The following is a 25343-nucleotide window of genomic DNA, read 5'->3' on the forward strand; positions in this document are numbered from 1 at the left end:
GCATTTAACATTGGACTCAGACTGGGAAGAATCAATTGGATATAAGAATATATTGACAGAAATGACCAGTCAGTGGCAGTTCAGTGTGGAAAAGCACTTGTAACTGCAGATGGCTCATCCAACACCTCTTCAGCTTGCAATGTTGAATTAGAGATCTCATGAGAACAGTTTTGCTCATGGTATTTCAGCACCTCCGCTCCCGATTATGAGCTGAACGTGAAAGGATGAATAATGAGCCGCTTAGCCAGAGGGCCCCGGCCATCACACCCACTCCAGCGTTTCCGTCAGCTTCTGCTCTGAACCTTCCCACGAGGGCCTCCCCCACTGCCCTCACAGCCTCCTACCAGCCTCTCCCCTGACACCGTGCCACTCCGTACTGTCTTCTGCGGAACCATACTGGAGACATTTGCCTTCCCCCCACGTCCTTCATTCTCCCTCCATGGTAGGAGGAGGGGTTGCATCCCTCCTTCCCAATACCAGAGTCCCAAAACTCCCTCTCCACACACTAGGTGCTCTCCACACTCCCACTGCTGGCATTTCCCTATGTCCCAGGATAGGGTTCCCATGTGCTCTTTTCACCCAGAGTCAAGGACTTGGAGCCTGCCATTCTGGGGGAATGTGAATTTCTCTTTTTCACATCCCCTGTTTCCTTCCTCCTCATGCAGTTCCTCCACTGCCACCTAGCTGGACCTGTCTCACATACCAGCTTCTTCTGCCCACAGCCCCACGCACCTCCGCTCTCCACTGCTGCCCTGGGAGCAGTCACTTGGAGAACGCCAGGGCGTAACAAAGCAGAGACAGTGCTGGGCTGGAGAGCCTCACATGCAAAGCATCTCAGACTACGCTTAAAAATGTGTAAAGAATTATTTATAGGAGAGTTATAACAGCTATAATAGTTGCACACTGTCAACCCTCAGATCTCCCTCAGAGACTGGACCTAAAGCTGAAATTTGGCAAGTATCATTACTCTTGTTTAACAGATGGCAAAATTAAGTTACAACTTGCCGAAGTTTGAGTGGTTTTGAAAGAGCCAGAGAAATGCAACCCAGATTTCCTTTTTTTTCCCAATTCCACAGCTAACGTTTTCCTTTCCCTTGTTATAACCACTAGTTTGTCCCCAGATAAGATGTGGACTTTGGCATAAAAGCAAACGCACTGTCAGAAAAATCTGAGAAAGAGCTGCAGTTCCCACTGTGTCTGCTCCTGCCCTGTTAACACCCAAGAGGCCAGGAGTTCCCTACCCTCATAGGGGCTGGTAAATTGGTTCATTCACGCACTTCTTATTTTGTTTTAGATAAAAGTCAGCCAGGTTAACTCAGATTGCCAGCCTAAAACTCTGTAAGCTAACTGCTTGTTTTATTTGAAGCTGATTCAGGCACTGTTCACTCAAACTGCTCCGCAATACCTAGGGGCAAAAACATTTTGCATCATCCCCACAAGGTAATCATAGAAGGGATCCTTCTATGGCCAAAGATCCTAAGCTATCTTTGTGGCACTTTGTAAACTGAGCAACTTTTGTTGCTACTAGACTTAGCGAAAATAACATCCATCTAGCACCAAACACCCAGGCACCAGCCTCTGAGTTGACCTGATCTCAAATTCACTCTACAGGGTTTTACCTCTACAGGCTTTGTACCCCTTCTTCTCCTCTCTCTCTGCCAAGGTTTATCAGGGAACCGTAGCACAGCTGACCCCACAGCATATCTGTTCCCAGCCGTGGAAAAGCTGCAGCAACTTCTCACTCTTCTCTTGAAGATCTGTTGTTTGTATACTTTGCTCTTCTGTTCAGCCCATTGACTTACCTCCCTTATCTTCAATCTACAATTAGCAGAGATTAAGCGGGCTGATTCAAATGACATTTATTTTAAAAAAGGAAATAAACAAAAAGGATCAGGGATGAGTTGAAGTGCAGGGGTAAATACTGAAGAACTGGTGTGCTCTCCCTCTGGAGAAGGTCATCCTGAAGAGGAGAAAAAGCAGAATCAATGACTTTTGGCTCAGCAGTGATGGGAGTCAATCCATCAGGCAAACCAATGGCAGTCAGTCAGGCTCTCACAGGCACCACCTGTTCCTGCCAGCAAAATGTCACATTTCTGAATTCATTTACATAGCAAGATAGCAATCCCCCCAAGGGCAGCATTTAACAGTTTCTCAGCTGTGAGAGCAACCTACTAAACAGGGAGCGAAAAGGCAGCTCTTCTCTCCCACCAATTGAAAACTTCTAAAATTAAGTTCCTGAAAGTATTTCTGTGCCAGCTGTATGCTACTTCTGGAGGTCCTGGTGACACTGCACTCATGTAGGTGTGGACTAGCAGAGAAGTTTGGGAAGTTTGTCACTGCTATGTCTGGCAATGAATGACAGTCTCTAAAGAAGTGCTCTCTGAGCAAACTGTAGAGGATATAAGTTTTCCATTGGTAGCGCAAGCTGGAGTGAGGTCAGGGAGAGCAAACATGCTAGTTGCATGGTGGACTTTGAGTGTGTCTGTTTAGGCATGTATTAGATCATTATAGACAGTTTGTGAATTTAAGAAGATGCCAATTTGCTGTGGGGGACTTCTGTTCTCCTTGAATTGCAATGTATCTATGAAGCCCATGTTTAAAAAGAAGCTCATGCTGAAGTTTTGTTTAGCAGAGCTCTTGGCCCAGATTCTCAAAATACTTCACACTCTTCTGTTTCTTTAAAGGTATAGTTCCACCGCTTGAAACCCTCTAACATCCTCAGAAATCATTTACTGGCTGACTAACATCATAAGCTGTCTAATCCCAGTGGCATCCAAGTTCATGGGCACGCATTAGGCTGGTATCACTGCCCCACCTCTTTGCAACTCCCAAACACTGGAAGTTATTCCCAAGCGAGAAGGATTTAAGCAAAGATACTTTGTGCTGAAGCTTTTGAAGTACGTGCTTGCATTCCTTCTGTTGGCTCTGTAGGGTGCCCAGCAAGAGATAGATGAACTGGTGGGAGTGTAACACCTGAAATGGCCCCAATTAGCTGTGTCTGAATTGTTCCAATTACTGCAGCACTCCGCTAGCTGTAGACAGGCACCCTGATGGGCTGTTTAATGTTCTAGCCTCAAGGTCCCTCAAGCAGGATTGTCAAACTAGGCAGGGGAGCCCATCCGCAGAAAAGCTCCAGGATCACCTACAGGATCAGATACATCCCAGGTGAGAGACACCTGGCTGAATGGGATGTGGTGTGATCACTCACTCTGGAGTCATATCCACATATCCACTCTTATCAACATTCAAGATATGAGCACACACAACTTCACTAGCAGGATGTGTTCTCAAAGGTGTGAAGATAGTCATGAAGCCAAATGCTGAACCCTCAAATTCTTATTTCTCTTTCTTTTTTTTTTTTTTTTAGCCATAACAAAATTCTCATTTCATGGCAAGCTCTAACCTTATCTCTCTTTCTCAGTGTCCTCATTTCACTGTGAGGGTGACAGAGCATTGGAACAGGTTGCCCAGAGAGGTGGTGGAGTCTCCTTCGCTGGAGATATTCAAAAGCCGTCTGGATGTGATCCTGGGCAATATGCTCTAGGTGACCCTGCTTGAGCAGGGAGGTTGGACGAGATGATCTCCAGAGGTCCCTTCCAACCTAAACGATTCTGTGATTCTGTGATTCAGAGATTCAGACAAAAACATACAGACATCTCAGGATGTTGCAAGCATTTTAATGCTTTGGAAGAAGCTCTCTGATGACAAATATTGCTAACCGCCTTCACAGAAGTAGATAAGCAAACGAACTGTCACATAGTTTATAATGTGAGGCGGGGCTTAGTAGGTTCTCCATATTCCTCATCTCTCAGACTGTAATTGTTTATCTTCTTCCATGGTGTTTCAGGTTTTTTAAAAACAAAAAGCTTCTTTAAAATAAATAAATATTAATTTGGAATGCACAGTCACTGTACACATTAACCCAGTTGGTGGAATAATTGTAAGGTACTTTGTCTTAATTATAGCACCATGATACAGTGCAGTTAAATAGCCATATAATTTTATACTGTTGCCCTGAAGGCCCTTACTTGGAGTCAACCTTTCCTTTTCTTTTCCTACTTTTTAAGCAAGACTTAATTTGTAAGTGTTAAGGAAGCAAGGAAAATTACTTAACCCTAGTCCCTTTATATTTTTTCTTCCATTTTTATTCTCACTTTTGAAGATTAATATAAATGAATACAGAAAAGTGTCTTTCCAGTTAATTATGCTTTAGGGAAATTTATTCTCTTTTCGCTCCCCCAAATTCTATTTTAAGGCCCAGTCTCATTCCCTTTTTCATTAAGAAGCATTAGGAAATAGTCAACTGTATCGTATGGCAGCTGATTCTTCCTCTCATGCACATCCCCAGCTCAGCCTTCTTTGCACTGTATAACTCACCAAAGATAATTTATGTTGAAAAAGGTCCCTTTGAAAACAAAACTTAGAGGCGCTCAGATTTTTTTACTGATTGTCAGGCAAAATGATAGTATAATATCCACCACCCTTACTTTCTCTCATAGAAAAAGTTAAAAAAAAAAAAAAAAAAAAAAGAAAAGCATGTCTGAAGTAATGGTTTGCCATGTACTCCTCCTCCCCCATCAACCCTGCTGTGGAAATACCGTTTCTTCTGAAGCAAGAGTCCAGCCTGAGACAGATTACAGACCCATGCTCTAGTTTTCAAATGGACCTCTGGGCCTGCAACAGTTTATCCACAGATAGGAGGGAGCCCCTAATTAGGTAGTATCACTGACTGCATTTAATAAATCATAAATCACATCTCTTTCTCCCTCTTGTACCAACTTTACAATCCTTGTGTAGTTAAGAAGTAATACATGGCAGGAACTTGAACATGGTCTACCTTTTCGTTCAAACCTTTTCTTTTTGGTTCAAACTACAGCATTAAGTATTCAGTGCCTTTTGGCAGGTCCTGGGCTTCCTCTCTCCCCAGGGTCCATCAATGTCACCCACCACCAGCACCTATCACTGCCACCTCCTTCCTGCCACAGCTTCTCCTCTTGGGGAAGGTGGGTATTCTTGAAGTATTGGCATTTTCCCTAGAGTCTCAGGTCCTGGAGCCAAGAACTGCATGAAAATCTCAGGTTATTTTTAAAAGAAAAATATATGTTCTCCATCTTCTCCATCTCCTTTCAAAACTCATTTGGAGTAAATTCAAGAGATTTAAACTAAAAATGTACAGGAAAAAAATCCCCAGTCAAAAACAGTATTGGAGGACTTGATTTATGGTCCTGGAAAACTCAAATTTGGCAGTATTTCTGCCCCTCTCCCACTCTTTTGCTGTTCACATCCAGGCAGGTGCTACTTTTTCCTTCGCATATTTGCATTTCTCCATCTTTGACAATAACCTCGTTTTAGAAGTGAGGAAATCCTCATCTTACCAGAAAGCAGTTCTGACACTCTATATAAGGACAAGTGTTACAGTAAGTCAAAAGCAAAAAAACTATGAAAAATATTAAAAGATAATACAGTATCATAGTAGGTCAAAGTCGCTTCTGTCACAACACCCTACTGAAGAGAAACTTGAACACTGAAAAGACAGGGGGAAGCTGTTTCTGGCCACCTCTCTTTCATCTCCAAATATTTTTGGCCATCTGACCTTGTGGCAAAATATCTCACCAACCAAGAGCAGCTACGGGGAAAGGCTGAATGCTCCTCACGTCTGTAAGAATGCAAGGAGCTGCTGTCCCTCCATGCCTCTACTGTCACTTCTCACTTACTCTGTCCATCATGCCTGATGCACTTTTTCAGAGACAGTGGCATGTCAGGCCTTGGCCTCTATTTATTCATCTTTTCATCATGTTGCCAGCACCGTGTTAGCCAACATCATGTTGATTGTGAACGATAGCACAGAGATAATCCAGCTGAAGCCTGTCTCCATTGTTTTTTCCACAGCACAATGTCATGGAAGTGTGCTGATGGTACAACCAACAGGTCCGAGTGGCATAACGGGGAGGCAGAAATGAGTTGTGGCACCAGGAATACCTTAAGCCAGTTGGGTGTGAAAACTCAGCCTTTGTTCTATCAGCTAGAGTAGCTGGCTAAAACATCTCCGCTGCCTGAGAGAAGCTGTAAACAAAATCATATATTTTTTAAAAAGATTCACTGCTTTTGCAATACTTTTTAACGCTTTTAATTGGCAACATATATTTATGGGTTGGCAGATTTGGTTCTTTTGCTTTTTGTTTTTTTCCCCTTCATTTCACTCCTTTCTAATTTACTGCTAAAAAAGAGGCTGGAGACATTACAAGAAATCTAAGAATTCAAAATCTAACATTTACTTTGACTCAAGAAAAACAGATTTTTTTGTTTGTTTGTTTTAGAAATGTGCTATATACCCAAAGAAAAGTAGAAGACCTCAAAAAATAAACACAGGAGGGGTTTTCTTTTCTCTTTTTCTGTAAGCATGTCATTCTTTGTGACTGAGTATAAAAAGAAATTGGTTACGCCATTGGCCAGGTGTGTCAGGAATAAAGATTTGCCCAGGGTAATAGCTAATACAGCAGTAAAGAGTTGTTTTCTCTGAGCATTGAACCAGCAGAACAAAGCTATCTCCAGAGTCACAAGCATGTACTGTCATTTTTTTCCACTACAGACTTTCTGCCTGGAACCTCTTTGTGCTCTCCCCACACTAGTTTAAAGTTATCATGGAAACCCAAAGAAATCACATACACATACATTTCCATGCTTAGCTTCACAGTCTTCTGTCATTTATAGTAAAGTGTCATTTCTCTGTGATATTGGGTGACGTGAAAGACAGAAGGGCAATTTACTAAAACAAACAGTCCAGCAATTGATCTGCAGCAGCTCTTAAATTTCTAAGCCAGAAAGAGCCTCAGTGAATTATCAGCCCGTCAAACCCTGCAGGCACAAGCCACCCAGCTCCAGCTCCAAGCAGAGACACAGAGAGAGCTCTGTCAAGGTAGAACATGAGTCTCAGCTAAGTCAGCGGCAAAGCTCCCAGGGACCTCCTCATGGCATCAAAAATAGAAATTTGAGCCCTCGAGGCTCTGAGAGATGGAGCTGAGGAATAGAGAGGGACCCTGAGGTTCTTAAGGGAAAAGAGGAAGCAGATTCTAGTGGTGGCCACTGCCAGAGACAGGTGATTGGTCATTAGTCTCATCTGCTAAGTCAAACCCTACTAATTCTGCACTCTAGCTACGTCCGCTATTACAGGCAGAGCAACCTGCACAGTGACAGTATTTAGCAGCAAGGAATGAATTCACAAATTTCCACTGAAGGGAAGGATATATTTTAAAGGAAGAGCTTGTCCATTTTGAGAGGCTCAAGACTGGTATGTTGTCCCTTCCTTTTTATAAGGCTAATGTTTCTGGGCTATTTACTGACTGGGTTTTGTTTGTTTTATTATTTTAATCAGCATACAGCCATTTCTTTACTGTTTCTTTAAAAATTAAACCTGTCCAGCCAAGTCCTTAATTTTTAGAATAAAATTCTTCAGAGGATGAATATTTTTGTATGCTTACAGTAGAATTCAGCTTTCTTAGGAGGTAGTTCAGTACTTTTTCTTTAATGGGTTATTAAGCTCATTAACATTCCAAGTGACTATTTTAAAGTACTATTAGTCTACACTATGTGGTAGAATTAAGGAGAGGTCTATTAAAACCAAGGTTTGCCTTATTTCCTTTAATTCTCTAAGGTGAACTCAAATACCAAGAAATACAGGGTACTTTTGTCAGACTGCATCAGTTAAGCAAGGAAAGGGGGAGGAAGGAAGAAGCAGCTTTAAAAGTTTCTTTCTCAGACTCCGTTGTCTTTCTTAACCTTAGTCAATGGTGCAGAGGAAATACCCTTCCATTTTCCTTCCCACTCGTAACAACTGTAATGAGTCAAGGTACATGCCTACTCCAAGCTGGTGCTTTTATCTCTTGCCCACCAACATTTTCAGAGATTTATTCCATGCTACCTGCTACCTTGTTCTATCTGTTGCCCACATAAACAGACAGGAGCTAGTTACAATGAGAAATATTTTTAATATGCAGCGGGAAAAAAAAAAATTAAATGCCCAAACATAGCACAGAACTCTGCTAGTATATTCCTTCAACTAGCCATTCCCCTCCCATTTAAAATCTCCAAGAAGCAAATAAGAGAATAACTGTGTTTACCTACAAGGATCAAGTCAGGTTCCAGCTCCAGTACTTGAAGAGCTGTGCAGACTACAAGAGTTAAACCTGAAGAATTTACAAATGGAATTTGCAACTCCCTCTGTGTTGTACCTATCTTGCTTGTCCTTCCAGAGAGTTCAGAGCTGGACTTCAGCCACGGAGACAGGAGGATCTTGCCCGTGTGAGTTACATAAACTCATTTACAGTCAAAGAGAAAACCCAGGTACCTTCAGGGACTGAGTCATTCAGCCCCAGTAGAAGCCTCCAGGATGGTTAGATGAATCTCTCTCTGGGAGCACTCCTTTGTCCTCGCTTACAGCAGAGACGTCCCAGCCAAGACACCATTCTTCAGTCATCTGAAAGTCAGTTTTCATGAATCCCGCACTCGGGCATGGTCCATCTGCTGTCTATGATTTTTGTATCATTTTAAAGGACTCCTCCTTTCTCCTTCTGAGATGCATAACATTGTTCCACAAAAGAATGATATTTCATTATAAACTTAATAAACAGCAGTTGTCTGCCATATTTTACAGCCCCTCTTAAGCAAGTAAGTAATAAATGCATATTGCTGAGCTCAGCTCTGTGCCTCTCATCTGGCTTACAAACTTAGGATGGGTTTTACTGCAGTGAGGGAGTCACGGTTTAGAAAATTAAGATCTGTGTGCAAGTTCTTTCTCTGATTACTAAAAAATATAATTCAATTAAAAAATAAAACTAGTAGTCCTCTACATCTCTAATATTCAGCTAGACATGCGCCTTTCTTTCTTCATTTTGAAGAAAAATTTATCTTCTTCCAAGTATCGGAGCAGTTAAAAGGAATTTTTTCCTTTTATACCTTATTCATTCCTTTCCTAGGTAAATCCTTACAGCTTATTCTCATGGAAGTGGGAGTGAGTAATATAGCTGAGCACAGGAAAAAGTTTAAGCAGGAAAATAGGATATCAGTCCAAACCCATCCTCTCAGAAAGGGCAAGTTTATAGATCAGACATGGGGAGTCCATCACTGTCACAGAGGACGTGGAGAAATTATCGTGGTAGGATACAAACAGCTTTGCTTCCCACAGATTATCAGCAAGAGTTTCAGGAAAATGTTGAAATGAGCTCTCCCAGGCTCTGATTCAGCATAGTGCTAAAACATGATAACTTAAGTTTTCGATTACTGCTTTGCTGCATTTGGGCTTCTCTCATTAGGCTCTATTGCAAATAGTTTAAGTGATTTGCAATGACAGCACCTTGCCTCTTTGTGACAGATGCTCTGAATGAAATGCTATCGTCTTTAAACCTCTTCCAGAATTTAGTTTAGCAAATAACAACAAAGGAGAAGCTGCCAAGGCCAGGATTAGAATCCAAGGTGATCTGGCCACAGTGGATAAAGTGATCTGGAAACAAACAAAAATGCAGTTCAGCCAAAACAAGTGTTACCCAAAAATATATGGGATAGAGAATGACTGGCTCACTGTACTAGTTCTGCAGAAGAGTTTGAGGATTACCACATACCACTAACTCAACAAGATAACGTTGCCGTTCTATTCCTGGAAAAAAAGAATGCATCCACCTGGAACTGCAAACAAAAATCTAACCTAAAAAATAGAAAATCATCTTTTTACTGTACTCAACACTAGAAAGGCTTCTCCTGTGTTTGGGAATCACATTGCAAGAAGGTCATGAATCAGGTGAAGACACTTTATGAGAGCTGCAAGAAGTAAGCTGGAAAGCCTGGTCTCTATGGAGAAGTCCACATGAACTTGAGCTAGTCTAAAGAATAGAAGTCTGAAAAGTAGTAGCTTTCAGGTAAATTAAAGATTACTGCAAAAAAGAAGAAAAACATGATTCTCCAGTTTCTATTGTAAATGAGCAGTAAAAGTTTTGATTAACCTAAATCTCTCTTGCTGCTAAACTGAGGACAAAACACCAAACAGCTTGCCTTGGAGACATTGAGGCAACAACCACTGGTGGGATTTTAACAGCAGGCTTGACAAATACACATCATTCAAGAAGATTCAGGTATAGCTGACTTGTCTCAGGGACAGAAGCAAGAGCTAGGAGATCTTCAAAAGTCTTTTTAAGGTTGTCACCTTTCAAATACAAAACTTGGAGAGGTATGAGTAGAAATAGCTGCAATGCAGGTAGCTTTTAATCTGCTAAGTCTAGTAGCAGATAAACATGACTTATGTTCATCTGCAGCAAACTGTTCAAGGCCCAGGCAAAACTGCACACTGTTAAAGCTCCTGCCACTGCTCTTGGTTTTCCTGGGCCAGCCTGTAACTATCTGGGCCATGGCTGCTAAAGGTCCAAGCGGAGGTAAGAAATGATTTGCACCGGAGTCACAGAGGTCTGCATTTTCCAATCTTATAGAGGCCTGTGCACAAGACAATAACTATTACACTCCTCCAGCATGCTACAGATGTAAACCGGGCATCTCACTCAGGTACATCACATGAACTAAATTCAACTCTCTTCATCTTTCTGAAGGAATCTTATAAACCTGGGGAATGCAAAGGAACAAGCACTTTGGATGGGAGCTTAACAAATGAGTAGGATGAAGCTTTCAAACAGTAAGCAGTGAAGGATTTATTTGCCATTGATGCAGAACCCTGGACATTTTCCTTCCACTCTGAAAAAAATAAGTAATAACTAACAACTGCTCATAGAGTGCAGACACTTGGTTCTGGGTGGTTCCTTGTTACTCATTTAGCAGCACACCTGGATTTGGAGGCAATGCTGAAGCAGGTGGCTACTCAGGGCAGAGGAGGATTTAGGTGCCTCAGAAGCAAGGCTCACAGTTTCGTGGGGGAAAGCTTATCTAGACTGTTTTGTTTTGTATAGCGGAGAGCAAAAACGCTAATGAATTTCCTATACTTGGGGAAACTGCAGGGGAAACAGCACACTTTATAGTTCATGGGATCTGCCCTGCCAGATGCAGGTGTTTTTCTATTTCATGTGGGCCTGTGATGCTGTTTGAACAAGAAGCGTTTGCCTTCATCCAAGTTTTCAACATGAGAGGCAGATATTAGAGCCACAATGGTTAATAACCGCAGTCTTTAACAAGACTGTCAGTAAGCTGAAAGCTGAAGGGCATTCACCAAGAATAATACAGTCAGTCCAGTACTGTAGGCAACTATGCATTAGGCTACATCCAGAGAGCAAGAACAAGGTGCAACACATCACCCACTGTGGTAGAAAACTCAGGAATGTTAATACAAGAAGCTAGAAAATTCTAATACTAAAAAAAAAGTCTGGAAAGAGGCAGAAAGAACTTAAATTAAGAAAATTAGAAGCTGGAAATTTAAGTGGTACCGCTGCGTTCTGCTAGTCTATATGTTTGAGTCAGCCTCCAAGCATTGGCTTTCATTTAAAATGAAGTGCATGGCTAGCTCAAAGCCTTGTTACTTAAGATTCACATTCACAGGTGATACTTCATGGAGGTTCGTTCTTGATACTGGTGCTTGTTCGTGGCTTTTATCTGAGGGTCTACATTTAATCTTTATCATTCTTTTTATTGAAGAAATCAATTCTCATTAATTATTTATTAATTAATTAATTAATTTTAAAATTAATTAATTTTAAAAGGTTTTCAGTAGGTGTTAATGAACTGCGGGAAGACCCTTCAGGGACAATACTCGTCCGTCACATTGGAAGTGGTGCTAAGTGATGTGATAAGCAGCGACATGTTAGGAGTTTTTAGGTTTTAGCTGAGAACATCATCATAGAACTAAAAAGCTCCTGTTCTATGTGCAATATGGAAAAGAACCCAGCAACCTTAACAAAATGCATGCATAACACACACACAAATAAGGAACTTCATCAAACAAGTAATAAAATTCTTCTCCTAGTCCAGAAAAAAATAGCCCATTAAAATGTTATAACAACTATTGGCTACTTTCAAACAAACAAACAAAATATTTATAAAAGAAGAGTTGAGGCTGGAGGTTTGTTTTATAGTTTCCAGTCAATATATATGCAAGTCATCCAATAAAGGGACACTCAAATCACTTGCCTACCCATCTTTTTCCAAATACCAGTTCCTTTTATAGGCAATCACTCCCTTTTCTACAAAGGGAGCTACTTTTCAAAACAACTCTTCTCCACAAAAAGATCAGCAAATGAACTTATTACGAAAGCTAATCTGATCCCCCAATGCTAAATAATGTTTTATCACCCACAGTAATTCCAGCCAACCTTAATTGTGTATGTCCTTGTTTTATTCTGTAATGAAAATGTAATTTTATCTCCTTGTTTAATACTGTAATGAAAATATAATGTTTAATATATAAGCTTGGGATTTTTTTAATATTGTTTATTAAATGTATAAATAAGAGAATAGTCACCAAGGGTGTATTATTCACGGTAGAATTCTATGGCTTTCTCAGATTGTCATTTGGTGGAGAACAATCTATTCAGGAGGAAATTTAGAATGATTGATCCTGTGGTGTTACAGGGCTGGGTGAGTGTTGTATATCTTACTGGTTTATTTTTCAGCTGTACTGCGTCTGAATTAAAATACGTCTTTCCTTAGTCACTAATGATATATTTTGGAGAAAAAAGGACTTTTAACAGGAATATACCATGTTAACCTAGTGCCTTAGCTGCTGAACAAATGTTAACAAGAATGACGAGGCATGATGCCTCAAATGCATGATGCACATGAGGAAATAAAGCAATAAGTAAGAGAGAGGTTTTTTTATAAGACAGAGATCATGTTGGGTATCAGTCTTACAGCTGAGTTTTACCGGGGTCTTAAAGGCTTAGCTAAGGAAGACATGCATTTTCAGTTTTACCTAGGAACTACTGCAACATACAAGGCTCAGAAAAACTTCGTACAAGATCATTTCCTACCACGGCAAAATGAGATTCTTTGCCTGGAGCTCCCCAACAGTAACTAAGAGACTTAGAATATGAAACTTGTCCCAGACAAAGCATATTTACCAAATGAAAATAAGCTAGGTGTGCTGCAAGTAGAAGGAACATGTTTCTACTTTCTTCGAAATACAGTTTCCTCCAATTTCAGTCCAATCACAATTAAAGATCTACTGGTGATAGTGATGACACACACTGCACAAGATGACTTTTGAGAACACAGCTTAATGGTAGAAAAGGCACAGAGCAGATAAAGATCATACATCAGACAGATGCTGCAGTTATCACCAAAGTAGCACAGATGACTTGTGCTACAGTGAAGCCATTCGTTATAGCTGGAATTAGAAAGGGCAGGGCTGAAAATCTCTCCACTTAGGACAACACTGAGATAATTTCAGCAGCTATAAGTATTTTTCATCAGCTGATCTTTCTTTTTCAAATTAGCGGTTTATTTCCGCTGGTGTGTTTTCCAAGCAACACAGTTAATGTGCTGCTTTATCTTTTTTTGACTATGTCAGTATTCAGATACAGTAAACTATGAACTTTATACAGTAATGGAGGAAAACACTTACTCAGTTGCAGCACATCCCATTCCCTATTATGTTTGTTTTAGGACTTGTGAAATCCTTTATGTATAGACTGTACAAGAAATATGACTAAAAACATTGCCAGGCCAACTTCTCAGAGAGTTCTGGTAGTATGTCAGAGATATGCTGCACCTAAATTTTGTAAGAGTTTTGAGTTATAGCGATCTATAGGGTAGTCTCCTTTGCTGCACTCCTAAATCAAAAATTTATTTTTAAATGATTCTCATGACACCTTCTTTTAAAAAAAAGAAACGGTGATCCACAGTTACATAAAAATACAAGCCGGACTACAGCAGGCAAAATCCTTACTGATTCTCCATCTCATTGCACGACTATGATTTGTGGAAACAGACTGCGGTGCAGTAGACAGGCAGAGGAACTACAGCCATTAGTAGGTATATCATTTGCCACAGAAAAACCCAACCAAATAAACAAAAAGAGCCCCAACATGTCAAGGCAGAATTCCCTGGGGAAGAGGAATTAAGGGTAAGTATTTCTATTCGCAATAGGCACAATAATGTATGACAGCAAACCGCAGCCCTGCTGAGGCTTCCCTCCCACCCTGAGTACAACTCACGCCCTGGCTGGGACCTGCCAACGGGGCAGGCAGGGCACGAGCTGCCATACCCCTTGCCAGGGACACATCAGCTGGTGTCTGCAACACTCTGCTTTCTCTTAATACTTGCAAGTCTAAAATCTTGTCTCGCTCTGCAACATGCAGCAAATAAGACTGCCTACTGACCAAATATAGTCTAAAAGCTTTTGTTTTTACGTATAAAAAAGAGAACCACAACTTTCTCACCATTAGCTTAATTTGCAATATGGATACAGATATACATCAAAGTGTACTGTCTCATGTCAAGGAAGATGAATACTAACCAAAGATGAAGTTAGCTATTGTTTCAGTCCACGAAGCATAAACTATTGTCACAATAAATCAAGAATCACTTATAGTACAGCCAATATGGCTCATAACACATCATATCACTTGAGGCTCTAAACTATAGACAGATTATTACACTTAGATTTTCCTTTAAAATGCTCTATAACATTAATCAAAAGCAGTTAGGAGGAAAAGAAAGTTCCTTTTAGCACACATAAGCTAATCAACTGTGTAAAGTGAGATTGTTCAGGCAAATTCTGTTACTCTCATGAATCAGAAGTTTCCTCCTGTAACAAATTTGCCCATAAAACAGGACCCTCTAACTGAGATGGAGGTGTCTCCTGAATCCATTCAATCTGGAAATGGATCTGTTTAAATATATTAAATATCCTAAGGGACACAGAGTTTTGTAAGGGGAGAAAGAAGGACAAAGGAATGCTAATATAAGAGCTTAGGTTAATATAAGAGCTGAGGACGCAAATGCTGGACAGATTTTTTTTTTAAGTGAATTATTTTGGGATGGATAGTCTGAAATGACTAGTCAAAACAGTAAAGTCTTTAAGGGGCTACTACAGCAAAAATATGGTCATCTTCCAATGCAAGAAGTCTAAACTTGCCTACGGCAGCGCAGAGCAGGAACAGCTAAGAGAAAAGATCACAGAGGCATTCTTCAGTCATTATGCTCCCTCTTATCAAAGATTTAAAAGACCACAGTAGTCATTTTTAAGTCAAAGCACTGATGTACAGAACACAGTACGGGCAGCATATTAAGATGATGACTATGGAGTGTACTGTGTAAATATGCTAATAGAGACAGCACCAATTACAGATTTTCTTTTATTCTTTCTAGTCCTCAGAAAGATGAAGGTAAGAAAATGATGAAAATACGAGCGTTGCTCAAAATATAAACCACTAGTAATGCAGTGGTATGACATTTGTTCAGTACCCTGGCAACATTACATAGGCAGAAGCAGAATAATATTAAGTCAAAGGAGTTTCCAAGTGACTGCTAGAAGCGGGGGTTATTTTCACCAGCTTCCCTTGATATTTCCTTCCATTACGTTCAGGCATGCATAAACAAGAGAAACAACTATAAGCATCATGTATAAATAAACAGACTAATTACGGACTGTTGAAACTCCTGACCGTAAACTAAAGATATCTTCTGTCTTCTGCAGTCACCAAATACCGCTAATACTTTTCTGAGCCAACAGGAGCAGTAATATCCCTCCAGTGTAGACAAGCTTTATTTTTCAGGAAGCAGATCCGCTAAACCTTTCTCCTCTGCTAGGAAGCTGGCAGCCTGAGTCTGTCACTCCCCCGCCTCTCCTCCTCAAATCTAGAAAATTTGTTCCATCTTTTAATTACTTCTGAGGGTGCTTATGGCTTTAGTCCATGTTACCATCATTATGGGGTCCATATTTCTTTAAGACTTAAATGCAAATGTTTGTATTGATAAGAGATAAAACTATGAAAGATAAAAATCATATGCAACAATTTTTCTAAAAGACTGCATGTAGCCAATAGGTAATGACTGCAGGATTTGCATTTTATACCCATTCTTCAAATCAGTCTTTAGGGAACCCATTGTATCTATTCTTAAGATGAAGCAAATTTTATAGGTTACTTATGCAGTGCTCATTAACATTTTTAACCAAGTAACCAAATCTGTGATGTGTTCTTTTCAGAACAGCATTCAGTTTCTGTGTTGAAGACTTTCAGTGTGCAAGGCAACCCTACAGATGGCTGTGCAGATAAACGGCCCTGTTGAACAAAGTGTTACTAGTCACATGTAAGTTTACCCAAGCATTTTAAAGTTTTTGCAGAACTAGAGTTACTACAGTTAGTCATTTCCATGTCATCTGGGTTCCTTTCCATTAAAAAAAAAAAATTAGCATCATACTTAAGCCCTCACGTATAAGAAGTAGTGACTGCTTAAGTGCATAAAGATTAGAGACTGCAGGACCCGCTTGCTACCCTCAATTTGCCTGTTCTCACAACATGCTGAAGCCTGAGGAGCCCAGTAGAGTGCATTTACCAGGGTACACAGCATGCCCTGGCTGACAGTCAGACAAGGAAATGCTTCCTTCAAGGGGAGGCCTCATTGATGTCACCTGAAGATTGGGAAGATGAAAAGGAGAAAAGCAGTAAGCACCTAAGAACCTGAACGGCAGATTGCCCGCCTAAGCTGTTCCCTAACCTAAGCCTCCTCTATTGAGGGTAAGTCTTCATCTGCTGCAAAGACTCAAGAACAAAAAGATAGCCTATCAAATTGTAAGCATTGAAATCAAAGTTTAAGACAAAGGTCTCTGTATTCAAATATTTATGTGCTGAAGATGTAGTTGAAGTGTCTGATATTATGGCCTGAAATAGAATAATGAAAATAGACATTTTAACTATGAAAATATCTTTCCAGTTTTATTATAGAAGTGCTTGATAACACTTCCATTAGAAAGACTGCAGTAAAGGTCCCATTCTAAGCCTTACCCTGAAGGCACCTTTCCATCTATGAAAAAAATCTCTGCTTTCAGTACACAGACTTATAACTGTGAACAATTTCTTTCTAAACTGTTTTATAGATGGAACTAAAAATATTGATCTGTCTCCATTTTCAGAGCTTGTTTCTAACATTCTTATTCTCTGTAGATTAAAAATGGCTTTCATTCCAAAGCAAAAATTATATGAATTTTTATACCACATATAAATCTTATCTGAATATTTGTACTCCTGCTTCCCTTCCCCCTGCAGAAGTAGGCTCTTAGAAAGAACTTTCACAATTAAGTTTACTGGGACTTCAAATACGGAAAAGAAGTCATGAAATATATGAAAACGGCCATTTAATTGCACTTAAAGTAAAATTGCACTTTAGAATGTCTTTATTGTTAAGAGTTTTTATGATTATATCTAACTAAAGTTTGCATAACACTGCTTTTCTGTAGTTTTAAAGTACACCAAGGATAGATATTTCATCCATTGGTCACTACTCCTACTCACATTTAGAAGACTACAAAGGAAAATTCCTTCCCCTAATGTGTATGCTTACTCAACAAAATCAAACAACTTTGCTTTTTTTGTGTGCGTGTGCACTTCTTTTAATGTAAGATGCTGCGAACAGAAAATTCAGGAACCTTTCCTGGCATATGCAAACATATTTTGAAAGCTCATTCAAGCCTCTGAGGCTACAGACCTAGGCAACACTCTCAAATGAGCAGTTTTCTTTGTAGCATTTCCATATTTCCAGCTAAAAGAAACATGATTTGAAAGTTTAGCATTTCATCTTTCTCTGCTGCCTGGAACTACACAAAAGCATTTGTGGAGAGGAGTGGAAGGATAACTGACCACCTAAACCTCAAGAGTCTTTCAAGGAGAATTTAGTCCAAAACTTGGCCTAAGATTTTGTGTATCAACCAAAAGGTACGTGTCCCAGCATGCAAAAGGGGGAATCTACATGGCAGAGGAAGGTGTATACCTTGCTGGCACCATGAAAAGAAATTTGATTTTGCAAGATGAGGGAAGGATCTGGATATATTCTTGACTCTGAGTCTTCCTCACAGAGATCTCCACGTTAAACTAGACATTAAAAGTAGATGTATTTTCATACACATGTTTGTGAATGTACTTGCCCACCCATATGTCTGTGCTCAAGGTCAGCCCTCACTTCTCATGGATTTGCCTATGAAATACCACATTCCAACCTGTCAGGCACCAACATGCCTAATTAACTACTTTTACCTTCTCTCCTGGGTTCAACAAGGACTACCTTTCTTCTTGCCTCCACTACTTGGCAGGAAATAAACTGCAAGACAAAAAATGAATAGCCTTTTTAGTCACTTTTTGTATTACACTCCATTCTTTTTGATGTTTGATGTGTTTAGGAAGCCACTAGGAGAATTACTGAATGATAGCATCTGCAGCGTTCTTCAAATACGGATGGATAACCACTTGCATCCTGCATCAGATCAGTCTGGCTCACTGGACCAAACACTTACCGCTAGTTCAGAATTCTCCAATGGCAAGTTTCTGTTTGAAGATGCTGATTCAATGAAGTCTAAGCTTTCCTGGATACCGCAACTACTGAAAATGTCAATGCCACAAAATACCAGCCTGAACATCCTACTTCCAGAGTGTCCCAAGCACATGGATTGCAAATGGCCAGCTTCTTCAGCCTGCAAGTTCCCAAGCTGCCAAACAGATGAGCCGGCTAGTAAGTAAAGCAGATTCTCCCATTCCCACTAGAGATTCTGAATATTGATATTTTTTTTTTTGCCTTGTTTTGCATCGGAACCAACAAGTGAAACTAGAATTCCTCAAACAAAAGTGCCACTTGTACGAATGTTTTTAGGGCACTATCTTGGATCACCAGCTCCCTTCAGTTGTGTTCTCCTCTCTGATCTCTCAGGTCCTTCATAACCAGCCTTCTGCATGACTATCTTGTTGGCTCCTCAGCTACCTGGGGAGGGACAGTGTCTCAAGTCTAACACAGAGATAGAATAGACTGCAATATACAGACACTGCTTAATTCTCAGTGCTTCCTCTTAGGTATTAAAAGGACTGGTTTACTTTTAACACACATACACACAACAGAGATTCCTACATTCCACACTGCTTTTCTCTTCTCCACCTTAAGAAATAGCCCCACTGAGGATACAAATCACTTTGCCAAGGATTAATGACAGCTTTCCAACAGCTTCTCCACTGCCCTAAAAATTTTTCATTATATCTATTACTTTACCAAAACAGAAGGGCTAGACTGCTCCCTTTGCCAAGACACATACTTTTTTCTCTTATTAAATATTAGGAACAGAGACAGGAATCCAGACAGACCCTTAAAGACTTGTCCTGAAATCCATTTCCTATAGGTGCTTCCATTTCTTTTGGATTTACATTTGCTCTGCTCTTGATCCCATTCTTTACAGAAAACCCAAACACAAACAAGCTTAGAATAGCAAGGGTTTCAGAGAGTTCACATTCAATATAATTGCAGAACTGACCACATCATACACAGAAAGATTAAAAATGCAGTGTTATTCACATTTGAGTTTTTGAATAGGTCCCAGTCTTATCTCCAGGAACAGTATTTTTTTTCTTTCCTCCCACCCATTGAAGTTCTTGTTTTTATTTCGTTCTCTTGACACTCAGATACAAAAGACAATGGGCTAATTAGATAGAAAAGATTTTTAGTTTCACTTTCATTCTTACAAGGATTTCACAGATTTCTAGCCAGCTTCCTTTCAACTGCCTGAAAACCGCACATAACCCCAGAACATCTCTTTTTCTTGACTGGGTCCCTTCATGCTGATTTTTCTTTGGAATGTTCATTTGTACAGGAAATGGGGCAATTTCTTTTGATTCACATAACCGTGTGAATGTGCTTTCCTTTGTATCATCTCTGCTTGAGTGGTGTTTGTGTTTCTCAAGGGAAGCCAATCTGTTGTGAAGGACATTGAATGCTACACTGAGGGTAACATCCTTTGCCTGCAAGGCAGTGTGAACACCCTGAGCCAGTCCATGAAATTCATCACACACAAGCAAGCAGGCAATGAAATGAAGTGCATTCAGCTGAAACCACAGACCAGATGCTTCCACGGTATAGTTTCGGTATGGTTCACTTAATTCTGTCAAAGCCTTTATGATGGCAGGGAGAGAGACATGTGGGTGCATGTGCTTTTACGTACCCACTATATTTTTTAAGGCTGTGTGAACACTAATTGGCAAGTCCAGGAGTCACAAATCAGCACTGGAAATTCTTGTTTTCTGAATCCCAAAAGTCAGATCATTTTTATAAGGTCATCTGAGCACACAAAATAAACACCGTATTTTATCTTACAATAGTTGAGACAGTTTTCCAGAGACCCTGCTGGCTTGTCTACCCTTCGAGGTATTCAGAAACGACTATTATACTTAACAACAAACACGACGTTGTAAGCAGAATTATTTTCCAGATACAAGCATGCCCTAAGAACAGATGGAGGGAGGGAGCCACTTGTCTTTGTTGAGGATATGCTATTTCATACCAAATACATCCTATGCATTACATTGCCTCTGCAAAACACAGAAGTTTCTGTAGAAAAGGACATCGTAGCTCCTTACTGTGAGATGAACACAGTTAATCCTCCTTCAAAGGAAGTGGTTTGTGATATATTCCACAAGTTCTTGGTGCATCATTATAATTATATAGTGATTAAAACTACATTGCCTCAAAGCTGACTGGTTTATCTGCAGTGCTAACAGAAGAAATTGAGTAAGAGTTTATCACAGTAATACCACATCATTACTGCTCAGTTGCTTCCTGCTGAAAGCTGAGAATATTCTGCAGAAATATTCTTCAGACCTCCAAAAGACGCAGCAAAGTTCTCTAAGTTAGAAACTCCTGCAACCTAGGAACTGTTAGCATGAAACCAGATCTTACAGCTGCATATACTAAAGCAGACACCAGAGCACTGGCAAGTAAACTCCATATTAGGGGTTACTCCTACTTGTTGCACAACAATATTGTGTTATTTGAATTGCTGGAATTTTAGCCCTAAGCATATTCACCTCCTCTCCTACAAAGTAGCACAAAGCAGGTTGTAGAGACTTATCCGCTAATGGCAGTGGTTTATAGCTTCATGTTTATGGTTTCAAAGATGTTAAAGCCAGGAGAAAATTGTTCAAATAACGTACCCTGGCCACCTTTTATATCCACCAAAAAAATACAGTCCGCTCAGGTACCTCTAAGACCAGTAAACTCTCTTTGGCAAAAATACATCTTCCAGACAGTTTTGATGTAAAGACAGAGATGGAAAATCAGAACTTTCTCTTCTGGTAATATGTTCCAGAGATCAGTCCCTCTCACTAGCATTTTTCTGTGTGCATATTGATTTTCCATTCTAAATTTGCTGGCTTTAAACTTTCAACTTTTGCCTTTTTCCCCAACTAGGTTAAATACATTTTAGTTCCCATTCTTCTTCTCCATTTTTGTGTACTGCCTAGCAAATGCTCCCAAGCAAATACTCCCAAACTAATTTTCTGATAAACCCAAATCTTTCATCTCTTACTACGAACGTGCGTTTCTGATGGCTCCCGAATTCAGTCGCAGTTTCATGTTCATTTCCAGATCACCAGTGAAAGTGCTGAACAGGGTTAAACCGAGTACTAGTGCATGCACAGCCTCACTCAAAATGCCTCCACTCAATGAAAGCCCCCAGTTGAGGGCAATTTTGAAATCTGTCAGTTTACAAGTGCACAAACCACTTAGCAAAGAAGGCACTTCTCTGGTCTTACATAATTTGCTGCATGATTGATAGTAAGTTAGTTGCCTTACAATGTTTCCCATTCTTAGCAATAGCAGTCATATTTCATAAAATCGTTTTGATAAGTCTGTCTTTGCCCGACAAGACCAACTCTCCAGCATCCTCTTTGTGCTGTTCCCACTTCTAAAACAGAAGAAATTTCTTTTACATTCACCCTTATCTCTGTACGTTACCTTACAAAATTTACATTTCTACATTTACTTCTTTATTAAAGGGAGCCTATTTCAGCTTTTCCATCACTTTGTTCCAGAGTGAACTCAGGCTCAGCATATTATACTTATCCAAGTTCTCCTGGTTGCCCTTTCAGATCAGTCAAAATGACCTACTTTTTCCAGAGGATTTGGGATACACTCAGAGCTGGTTGCACACACCACCTTTTTGCTCCGTGCACAGATTAAAAAAAGAAAAAAAGCGTCACAACTTAGTTTATAGATGAACTCTTCATCTCAAGCTGCTGAGATGCATATGCTTAGCTCTTTGAGTGTCTCATCCAGTATCTGGCGCTTGTCAAGAGGCTAGCCCTCAAGCAAGTGGTACGGAAAGGCTTAAGCCCTCCCTACCAGCAGAGACCACAAGGAGGGATCACACGACTTTAGCAAAATATAAAAGATAAGCAAGTCACCTGCAGCTCAGTCTTTTTAGGTGTATGTATGCAGCTATCACGTACACACGGCAACCCTTCTGGAGCACAGGGCTATGGAAGCAGGGAGACAACAGCAGCAGCATTTTCTCTGAGCCCAGCACCACCGCGCAGGCAGGGCACCTGGGAGGAGGCTGGGAACTGGAGAGAGGGGGCCGCGTGCAGGCTTGGCGCTATAACAAAAAACTCCCCTCAAGCCACACCGGACAGTGTGCACTCTGTAAGAACCAGCAACGGGCTGCACACAGCCCCCTATTCACAGTTTAGCAGGCACCCCTGATTTAACCACCCCCAGCCCCCACCAAAACAAACAAACAAACAAGCCCCCCAGTGCTATCTTGTGTAGAAGATGAGAATATATTCCTCAATTACAAGGACCATACCTGAGAGAGGGTAATACAGTAAACCAAGCACATAAATGTTTGGAAACATTCAATGATGTTAATGAAAACTTCACCTTACAGTTAAATGAACAGAACTTGTTCATTAGTTAATGAACAGAACTTGAGCAAATATTCTTTCTGATAGACTAAATAGCCAAGCAGCCAGGTACACCAAAACAAAGTGAAAAATTGATGCTAGCATCTTCAAGCAAATTTTGCTGTTTCAGGGAATTTTGTCCCGCTATCCTCTTCAATATTCTGCCTACGTTTTCCTTTGCCAAATTTCATTTCATTATATTTCTTGGACCACCCTAAACCACACTTCTATTTCTGCTTGGTGTGGACACCCTCCAGATATTTGTGAATGTTTATTGCCCTAACCCTGCCTGTTAGCCAGTGTTTAGTTGGGAAACATCAATTCTCATTTGGATCATCGCTGTTGCCTACAATATCTGTTACTTTCCAGTTCCAGCATCCAACTAGCTCTCATTTTAGATAGCTACACAGTGTGCTCCCATGCATAGCACCAAGCGCAGATAACTATCTGTATTTCTAAACTCATTGTATCATCAGGAAAAAATTTGCCATAATTAAGAGTCTAAAACAAACATATCCCACTGAGGGCCTTTAAAGTTTATGGCCCATCCAGCCTTGTGTCCTGAATGGTGTAATTTGTGAAACGCTGCGTTAGCAGGACTGCAGAAGTCTAGACTTGGCATGGGTAGATGCTCCCCCCACCTTCTCAGCTAATTTATAATCTACACAGTATTTTAAGTCTCAGACAGATGACTGTGAAATAACGATGCACATACTGATTATCTCTCCATTCTAATAATCTGATTTGAGTTGGAACCTGCTGCAATGATGACATTTCACAAGGAAATGGTCGAACGCCTTCTCTTCAATCTTGCTGTATATCAGAGATCTCAAGGGGAGAAGCTCTGCACAGACAGAAAGAGCTACAATTTTATTATGTGGAGTAAAAGGAAAGGCACTGTGTAACACATGCTGTTTTCCAGCCATTTATGCTTGAGGAATTATTTTTAATGTCCGTGGCCAAATTGCAATTTTGCTATAACTGAATCCAGTGAAAATTTGTGGGTCTCTCGTTACCTGATTATAAGATATACTAAAGATTATTTTTTCCCCAGTATATTCAAGCCCATCTTTTTCCTGCTGGCTGAAGTAGAGAGAGGGGCTTGGCTGGCAGAAATAAGGCTTAGGAAAAAAATCTGGGTCCAAACTTCACGTGCTGCGATGTGCAGCAGAACACCTTACTGCTGGGTTAAGGACTCCACAGTTTTGGTATATGCTTGTGCTGGTGTAAATGAGAGTAGATCTTGACCCCTAGGCAGAGAAACCTGAATTTCAAGCTGAGTGTAAAAAAAATTCATGTCTGTGCAGAGGAGACGCTCGTCTTTCTTTAGCTGCCTCACTATGGCCTGGACAAAGATGGGAAAGGTGATTTTTCTCCACCTCAGTCCTACACAGTTGGAAGGATGTTAAGGCAAGAGCATAAAGGCAGAAGGAGCGTGTGCAGCCTCTAGGCTGCCAGACAGGTTACCAGGATCAGAAGAGGAGACCTTCTTCTCAGCAACCCAGCTCCTTCCCCATGAAGAAATCAGAGGCCCCATTCGCCCCTTTGTCCTTCTCCTCCTTCCCCCTCACCAAATAAAAAAGTCTTACAAAACATCACCACCTATTCATAAGCAGACTGGCAATTATGCAGATTAGGAAGAGCAAGGCTGGGAGAACTGCGGTGTTTGCAGTCAGGTGGCTGAATTTGACCTTTTTTCCCTCCTATAATTTAAGACCTCCATTCCTATATGTTGGCAAGTGGGTAAATCCCAGTTCCCTAGATGAGTAAAAATACCTTGACAAATCCAGGGACATGGAGTTGGGTGGGGTGAGGAGTGGGAAATAAAACCACTTTTGCTTCTAGTTATTTCTCCTCTCTCTTCCTCTCATTGGTAAAGGGTAGCCATTGGGACATCAGGGTGATGCTATCATCCATCCCCATAGCTGGAAGGGGTTTCCGTCCCAAAAGGATAGATTCTTCCTGGAGGGTCCCTTGCATACACCAAGAAAAAAAAAAAACAGTCATTGAAAAACTCAGCTGAGAAATTTTGCAGAGAGATAAGGGAGCACCTTGTCCGAGAAACCAAATATATGGGCTTACTATCTTAAAAGGAACCTCACTTTAATGTTGCTGCTAATCAAAATGACCAGGGAAACCAGACACAGTTAACAAAATATCAAGTTCTGGGCCCTCCTAATCCCTCCAATCACTTATGCATGGCAAATAGCATTAAGATATCATCAGTAGTGCCACTGATACCTGTAACAGTCTCACTGCCCTGCCCACCTTTCGTCATTGGATTTAAATCAAGGTCAGTGCCAGGGTAGGCAAAGGCAAGGCACAATCTCTCCTCAGCAGTACTTTGTGGATTTGCTGTTTTCCTCTCCCTTCCCTCATGACAGTCTCATGGCTGAGGTTTCCTCAACTTTAGATGCTTTTGCCATATAAGCCCCTGTGCAAAGTGATGTTAATACAATCACTGAGATTTTCTGGATATGCATTCAG

General features: G+C 40.5%; 1 long non-coding RNA gene across 1 annotated transcript in view; it reads right to left on the reverse strand.

The window, feature by feature from the left end:
• The window catches only part of LOC104147977 (uncharacterized), a 150567-nt gene extending 132335 nt beyond the window's left edge, over positions 1-18232 (reverse strand). Inside the window, exon 1 of the long non-coding RNA XR_695015.2 lies at positions 18177-18232. This is a non-coding gene — a long non-coding RNA (uncharacterized lncRNA). The remainder of the gene's footprint in view (positions 1-18176) is intronic.
• Between the last annotated feature and the right edge of the window lie 7111 nt (positions 18233-25343).

Source organism: Struthio camelus, chromosome 3, assembly GCF_040807025.1.
Source record: "Struthio camelus isolate bStrCam1 chromosome 3, bStrCam1.hap1, whole genome shotgun sequence".
Lineage (NCBI taxonomy): Eukaryota > Metazoa > Chordata > Aves > Struthioniformes > Struthionidae > Struthio > Struthio camelus.